This window comes from Schistocerca gregaria, unplaced genomic scaffold, assembly GCF_023897955.1.
Source record: "Schistocerca gregaria isolate iqSchGreg1 unplaced genomic scaffold, iqSchGreg1.2 ptg001582l, whole genome shotgun sequence".
NCBI lineage: Eukaryota > Metazoa > Arthropoda > Insecta > Orthoptera > Acrididae > Schistocerca > Schistocerca gregaria.
This window is the reverse complement of record NW_026062862.1, coordinates 321-5,826: the sequence shown is the minus strand read 5'-3', so window position 1 is coordinate 5,826 and position 5,506 is coordinate 321. Positions and strand designations below refer to the sequence as shown.

The 5,506-nt window shown below is 57.6% G+C and overlaps 2 non-coding genes across 2 annotated transcripts; both read left to right on the top strand.

The window, feature by feature from the left end:
* Positions 1-469: 469 nt before the first annotated feature.
* Positions 470-2,362, top strand: LOC126333392 (small subunit ribosomal RNA). Its single transcript, XR_007564156.1, has one exon. It is a non-coding gene; the product is annotated as a small subunit ribosomal RNA (ribosomal RNA).
* Positions 2,363-2,724: 362 nt separating this feature from the next.
* LOC126333386 (5.8S ribosomal RNA) lies at positions 2,725-2,879 on the top strand. Its single transcript, XR_007564150.1, has one exon. It is a non-coding gene; the product is annotated as a 5.8S ribosomal RNA (ribosomal RNA).
* Positions 2,880-5,506: the final 2,627 nt, after the last annotated feature.

Genomic DNA, 5,506 nt, shown 5'->3' with positions numbered 1-5,506 from the left:
CCCCAGCGGTTCTCGCAGGTGGTTTGTATCGCAGTTGTGCGGACGTGTTGGCGCGTGCGCTGTGCTGGGAGAGTTCGCTTCTGCACCCAAGTGGGGCTTTGCCCTTGTGTGGCGCTGGCGTTGGAGCTGCCGGTCACCATAGGTGGCGCGTGTTGTCTCCCGCCGGCAATGCCACGACAGCACGCTCCCGGGCCTCTGTCGGCAGCGGCAAGCTCAGTTGGGAGCAAGGGTGTTCGCACTAAAACCGTCTACTCGCCTAACTCCGGGCGATTGCGCCTCTCTCGAAACCGACCAAGTACCTAGGACGGCGCTGCGCGCCGCCGGGACCTGAGAGGGTTTCGAGGTGTATCGTGCAGGGGAGCTCGGCCTCCTCCTGTTTGCAGAATAATTGAGCGGACGCTTGCGTGTTCGCGCGGGCCCCCGGGACACACTCCCGGGCGGCCGGCTGCTCAGCTCTAGTTGACGCAGCTCCCTGGTTGATCCTGCCAGTAGTCATATGCTTGTCTCAAAGATTAAGCCATGCATGTCTCAGTACAAGCCGCATTAAGGTGAAACCGCGAATGGCTCATTAAATCAGTTATGGTTCCTTAGATCGTACCCACGTTACTTGGATAACTGTGGTAATTCTAGAGCTAATACATGCAAACAGAGTCCCGACCAGAGATGGAAGGGACGCTTTTATTAGATCAAAACCAATCGGATTGGCTTGTCTGGTCCGTTTGCCTTGGTGACTCTGAATAACTTTGGGCTGATCGCACGGTCCTCGTACCGGCGACGCATCTTTCAAATGTCTGCCTTATCAACTGTCGATGGTAGGTTCTGCGCCTACCATGGTTGTAACGGGTAACGGGGAATCAGGGTTCGATTCCGGAGAGGGAGCCTGAGAAACGGCTACCACATCCAAGGAAGGCAGCAGGCGCGCAAATTACCCACTCCCGGCACGGGGAGGTAGTGACGAAAAATAACGATACGGGACTCATCCGAGGCCCCGTAATCGGAATGAGTACACTTTAAATCCTTTAACGAGTATCTATTGGAGGGCAAGTCTGGTGCCAGCAGCCGCGGTAATTCCAGCTCCAATAGCGTATATTAAAGTTGTTGCGGTTAAAAAGCTCGTAGTTGGATTTGTGTCCCACGCTGTTGGTTCACCGCCCGTCGGTGTTTAACTGGCATGTATCGTGGGACGTCCTGCCGGTGGGGCGAGCCGAAGGGGTGCTTTCGCGTCCCGAGGCGGACCCCGTTTAAATCCTACCAGGGTGCTCTTTGTTGAGTGTCTCGGTGGGCCGGCACGTTTACTTTGAACAAATTAGAGTGCTTAAAGCAGGCAAGCCCGCCTGAATACTGTGTGCATGGAATAATGGAATAGGACCTCGGTTCTATTTTGTTGGTTTTCGGAACCCGAGGTAATGATTAATAGGGACAGGCGGGGGCATTCGTATTGCGACGTTAGAGGTGAAATTCTTGGATCGTCGCAAGACGAACAGAAGCGAAAGCATTTGCCAAGTATGTTTTCATTAATCAAGAACGAAAGTTAGAGGTTCGAAGGCGATCAGATACCGCCCTAGTTCTAACCATAAACGATGCCAGCCAGCGATCCGCCGCAGTTCCTCCGATGACTCGGCGGGCAGCCTCCGGGAAACCAAAGCTTTTGGGTTCCGGGGGAAGTATGGTTGCAAAGCTGAAACTTAAAGGAATTGACGGAAGGGCACCACCAGGAGTGGAGCCTGCGGCTTAATTTGACTCAACACGGGAAACCTCACCAGGCCCGGACACCGGAAGGATTGACAGATTGATAGCTCTTTCTTGATTCGGTGGGTGGTGGTGCATGGCCGTTCTTAGTTGGTGGAGCGATTTGTCTGGTTAATTCCGATAACGAACGAGACTCTAGCCTGCTAACTAGTCGCGTGACATCCTTCGTGCTGTCAGCGATTACTTTTCTTCTTAGAGGGACAGGCGGCTTCTAGCCGCACGAGATTGAGCAATAACAGGTCTGTGATGCCCTTAGATGTTCTGGGCCGCACGCGCGCTACACTGAAGGAATCAGCGTGTCTTCCTAGGCCGAAAGGTCGGGGTAACCCGCTGAACCTCCTTCGTGCTAGGGATTGGGGCTTGCAATTGTTCCCCATGAACGAGGAATTCCCAGTAAGCGCGAGTCATAAGCTCGCGTTGATTACGTCCCTGCCCTTTGTACACACCGCCCGTCGCTACTACCGATTGAATGATTTAGTGAGGTCTTCGGACTGGTACGCGGCATCGACTCTGTCGTTGCCGATGCTACCGGAAAGATGACCAAACTTGATCATTTAGAGGAAGTAAAAGTCGTAACAAGGTTTCCGTAGGTGAACCTGCGGAAGGATCATTACCGACTAGACTGCATGTCTTTCGATGTGCGTGTCGTGTCGCGCAACACGCTACCTGTACGGCAGTGGCCGTGCGCCGCGTGCGGAACCACGCGTGCCTCTCAAAACTAGCGGAAGTGTTGTTGTTGTGTGGTACGAGCGCTGAAGCTCTGGAGCGGCTGGCCTGCGGTACCTGGCGCCTGGCGCCGGTTTTGAATGACGTTCGCCCGAGTGCCTGTCCGCTCCGGTGTGGAGCCGTACGACGCCCATCGGCTGTGAGGCCGTTGGACACAAAAAAAATAGTGGAACAGGGGCCGTCAGACGCCTCAGTCCCGCAAATGCTACTGTCTTGAAAGAGACAGTGGGAGACTGAAAAGGAAAAGATCACCCAGGACGGTGGATCACTCGGCTCGTGGGTCGATGAAGAACGCAGCAAATTGCGCGTCGACATGTGAACTGCAGGACACATGAACATCGACGTTTCGAACGCACATTGCGGTCCATGGATTCCGTTCCCGGGCCACGTCTGGCTGAGGGTCGGCTACGTATACTGAAGCGCGCGGCGTTTGTCCCGCTTCGGAGACGTGGGAGTGTCGTGGTCGCCTGTGTGGCCGGCCGCGTCTCCTTAAACGTGCGATGCGCGCCCGTCGCCTGGCGGTTCGCATACCGGTACTTTCTCGGTAGCGTGCACAGCCGGCTGGCGGTGTGGCGTGCGACACCTCGTACAACGACCTCAGAGCAGGCGAGACTACCCGCTGAATTTAAGCATATTACTAAGCGGAGGAAAAGAAACTAACAAGGATTCCCCCAGTAGCGGCGAGCGAACAGGGAAGAGTCCAGCACCGAACCCCGCAGGCTGCCGCCTGTCGTGGCATGTGGTGTTTGGGAGGGTCCACTACCCCGACGCCTCGCGCCGAGCCCAAGTCCAACTTGAATGAGGCCACGGCCCGTAGAGGGTGCCAGGCCCGTAGCGGCCGGTGCGAGCGTCGGCGGGACCTCTCCTTCGAGTCGGGTTGCTTGAGAGTGCAGCTCCAAGTGGGTGGTAAACTCCATCTGAGACTAAATATGACCACGAGACCGATAGCGAACAAGTACCGTGAGGGAAAGTTGAAAAGAACTTTGAAGAGAGAGTTCAAAAGTACGTGAAACCGTTCTGGGGTAAACGTGAGAAGTCCGAAAGGTCGAACGGGTGAGATTCACGCCCATCCGGCCACTGGCCCCCGCCCTCGGCAGATGGGGCCGGCCGCCCGCGCGGAGCAATCCGCGGCGGGGTCGTGTCCGGTTGCCTTTCCACTCGCCGCGGGGTGGGGCCGTTCCGGTGTGCGGTGGGCCGCACTTCTCCCCTAGTAGGACGTCGCGACCCGCTGGGTGCCGGCCTACGGCCCGGGTGCGCAGCCTGTCCTTCCGCGGGCCTCGGTTCGCGTCTGTTGGGCAGAGCCCCGGTGTCCTGGCTGGCTGCTCGGCGGTATATCTGGAGGAGTCGATTCGCCCCTTTGGGCGCTCGGGCTCCCGGCAAGCGCGCGCGGTTCTTCCCGGATGACGGACCTACCTGGCCCGGCCCCGGACCCGCGCCGCTGTTGGCTCGGGATGCTCTCGGGCGGAATAATCGCTCCCGTCAGCGGCGCTTCAGCTTTGGACAATTTCACGACCCGTCTTGAAACACGGACCAAGGAGTCTAACATGTGCGCGAGTCATTGGGCTGTACGAAACCTAAAGGCGTAATGAAAGTGAAGGTCTCGCCTTGCGCGGGCCGAGGGAGGATGGGGCTTCCCCGCCCTTCACGGGGCGGCGGCCTCCGCACTCCCGGGGCGTCTCGTCCTCATTGCGAGGTGAGGCGCACCTAGAGCGTACACGTTGGGACCCGAAAGATGGTGAACTATGCCTGGCCAGGACGAAGTCAGGGGAAACCCTGATGGAGGTCCGTAGCGATTCTGACGTGCAAATCGATCGTCGGAGCTGGGTATAGGGGCGAAAGACTAATCGAACCATCTAGTAGCTGGTTCCCTCCGAAGTTTCCCTCAGGATAGCTGGTGCTCGTACGAGTCTCATCCGGTAAAGCGAATGATTAGAGGCCTTGGGGCCGAAACGACCTCAACCTATTCTCAAACTTTAAATGGGTGAGATCTCCGGCTTGCTTGATATGCTGAAGCCGCGAGCAAACGACTCGGATCGGAGTGCCAAGTGGGCCACTTTTGGTAAGCAGAACTGGCGCTGTGGGATGAACCAAACGCCGAGTTAAGGCGCCCGAATCGACGCTCATGGGAAACCATGAAAGGCGTTGGTTGCTTAAGACAGCAGGACGGTGGCCATGGAAGTCGGAATCCGCTAAGGAGTGTGTAACAACTCACCTGCCGAAGCAACTAGCCCTGAAAATGGATGGCGCTGAAGCGTCGTGCCTATACTCGGCCGTCAGTCTGGCAGTCATGGCCGGTCCTCGCGGCCGGCCGCGAAGCCCTGACGAGTAGGAGGGTCGCGGCGGTGGGCGCAGAAGGGTCTGGGCGTGAGCCTGCCTGGAGCCGCCGTCGGTGCAGATCTTGGTGGTAGTAGCAAATACTCCAGCGAGGCCCTGGAGGGCTGACGCGGAGAAGGGTTTCGTGTGAACAGCCGTTGCACACGAGTCAGTCGATCCTAAGCCCTAGGAGAAATCCGATGTTGATGGGGGCCGTCATAGCATGATGCACTTTGTGCTGGCCCCCGTTGGGCGAAAGGGAATCCGGTTCCTATTCCGGAACCCGGCAGCGGAACCGATATAAGTCGGGCCCCTCTTTTAGAGATGCTCGTCGGGGTAACCCAAAAGGACCCGGAGACGCCGTCGGGAGATCGGGGAAGAGTTTTCTTTTCTGCATGAGCGTTCGAGTTCCCTGGAATCCTCTAGCAGGGAGATAGGGTTTGGAACGCGAAGAGCACCGCAGTTGCGGCGGTGTCCCGATCTTCCCCTCGGACCTTGAAAATCCGGGAGAGGGCCACGTGGAGGTGTCGCGCCGGTTCGTACCCATATCCGCAGCAGGTCTCCAAGGTGAAGAGCCTCTAGTCGATAGAATAATGTAGGTAAGGGAAGTCGGCAAATTGGATCCGTAACTTCGGGATAAGGATTGGCTCTGAGGATCGGGGCGTGTCGGGCTTGGTCGGGAAGTGGGTCAGCGCTAACGTGCCGGGCCTGGGCGAGG